Source organism: Rhinolophus sinicus, chromosome 1 (genome assembly GCF_057876585.1).
Source record: "Rhinolophus sinicus isolate RSI-liver-muscle chromosome 1, RSI-T2T, whole genome shotgun sequence".
Taxonomy (NCBI): domain Eukaryota; kingdom Metazoa; phylum Chordata; class Mammalia; order Chiroptera; family Rhinolophidae; genus Rhinolophus; species Rhinolophus sinicus.
In genome coordinates this window covers 28,938,908-28,941,372 of record NC_142501.1, presented here as the reverse complement: position 1 = coordinate 28,941,372, position 2,465 = coordinate 28,938,908, and positions in this window count along the sequence as shown.

Here is a 2,465-nt window from a genome sequence, read left to right as displayed (position 1 = left end):
AATGGTAAGACCAGATCTGCTAGCATGATAGTCGCCCCTGTAATCTTCCAGAAGAGTTGAAATGAAGAGCCTTTGAGGCAGCTGTTTGAGTGCTGTATCCCCTCCCTCCATAGGGGTGAGGAATGGGGAGACTTCCCTTTCACATTAAGCCAAGTGAGAGGGGCTTCCGCGTATCTTCCATAAATTCTATGGAGTGAGAGGAGTGTAAGGACTGGTAGGGAAAGTGATAATCAGGCCTGAGGCAGGAGAGAAGTGAAACAAGGGAGAGAAAGGGAGACTGAGCGGCAGTAGGTGCAAGCTGCACTTTCTTAACCAATGGTGAGGAAAGGCCTCCATTTGCACGGACACCACATATGAGCCGTGTGAGAGGTGAGCCAGCTTAGCGCTTTCTTGAAAGAACTTTGTCCATAAGGGACTCCCTGGAGGGATGAAGTGCCCAGTAGGAATGGATTACTGGAAGCCTACAGGTCTGGAGGAAGATGAAATTTGGCCACCCAGAGGTCTCATCTGTGCTCAGCAGGATGACTATACGACTAGTCATATAAATGAGGACACTTTTGAGAAAGAAAGGGAATACTATTAACAAATGAGTTGGAGGTTCCCATAATGACCTGTAACTGCCTCCCACAAAAGGGTGAGCTTTGGGTATGTGCCAGGCTACCCGGGCACCAACACGAGGTGTGGTAGCCCCAGCCATATGCAACGGATGTTCTTTTCCTTTAATCCCCACCACCCCTGAATCTAACCTGGAAGGGGTCAAAAGCAGCAGCTGCTGAGTGTCAGAGGGTCTAGTGGGGGAGATACGGGGAAAGAGAGCCACGCACCCCTTCCTGACTACCGGCAAACAATCTCAAGTACTGCCCTGCCGGAAGCGGAACGATTCTAATTTAGATAAAAGTTCAGAATTCTGATTAACCATGGCCTGGATACGTAAAATAGTGAAATAAGGCTGTTTTTGTGACTGAAAATGACCCAGGTGCATAGAAATGACTAGAAAAGCTACTAGACCCACCTGAAATCTCAACTAGTGCCAGAGAAAGAACCTGCTTACAGAGTAGTAGATTTGAAGGGACAGTGGGAGAAAGAACAAAGTTGCTTTATGGCTGCAACATATTGAATCTATTTCATTCATTAAAATATGACTAAAAGAGGACACGAGAACCTCATTTATCTTGGGCTCAAGCAACTATAGCACAAATCTAGGGTGAGGTTTTGAGAAGTTCTCCAGGATACTGAGCATAACCATTCCTCATGCCCTGAAATGTAGTGGAGTGTAAAACTGAGCTACTGCCATTGAATTCAATACAGGAGATGAGTATCCAGGGCTGAGCCCATGCCTAGCACCTGAGAAACATTGATAAATATGAGCTCATGTAATGATTTACTGAGCATCTACTATGTGCCAGAAGCATGCCTCATCTCACTTAATGTTTAAAACAACCCTATGAGGTTCAAGGTCCAAGGTACCCCTCTTCAGTTATGGAGTTCGGATTCCAACTCAGATTTCTTTCTGTTCTACTCGTTGCCACTCAAGGAGTTGCTAAAATTTGTCTTAAAGAATGGAGAGAAGAAGATACACTTTACTAAATTTGGGGGTTGCTTTGCAGTTGAGTGTGGTGGTCAAACGTAGCAGGGACCTTGGAAACAAATAGCCTGCATTCAGATCCTGCCTCTAAGCCTTACATACTGTGTGACCTTGAGAAAGATAGTCAACCTTTCTGTGCCCTCTAAAGGGTGGTGATAATAATGGTATCTATTTCATAGGGCTGTTGTGAAGTTTAAAATAGTTAATACATGCAAAAGCTTAAGAAGATTCTAGAACATGTTTAAAAAATTTGACTGTTATTAATATGCTTTCATGACCTCATTTCCTAGATGATTGGAGCACAGAACCCTCCATGGCCCATGGAAACACTGCATTCCTATACTACAGGCTTATAACCTACCCCTGCAAGCTTTATTTTGCAGTGCTTTCTCCCTGGTTGGCCAGGACCCCTCACTGCCCCTCAGGACATCATGCTCATCTTGTCTTAAGCTTTTGCACCTGTTGATCTCCTGCCTGCCACTCCCACCTCCCTTCTCCGTGTGCAGCTTTTAAGTCTAGGTTCTTTCCAGGGTATTTTATCCTAGAGATTATATCTGCATCTGTGATGACCAATCTTTTGTCTTGTTGTTTCTTTTCCTTTTCATGTTATTTGCTTTTCTTAACAAAGGAAACTTGCAACTTCAGTTTAAATTTCCTTTAGCACAATTTTCCCCAAAGATTAAAGTGCTTCTCAGGGGGCAACTTAGAACAGGAATCTGGGAGCTTCCTTTTTCCTTTTGTTTGTGGGCAGAGTTTCCTGTTTGCCTGTAAGGTTGAGCTGGCATATCCCCCAATGATTCTGGGAGGAAAGGACCCTCCAGGAGGCCTCACCCCCACTTTTATTAGAGATGCTTTACAATGAACTCTAATCAGCCAAGCT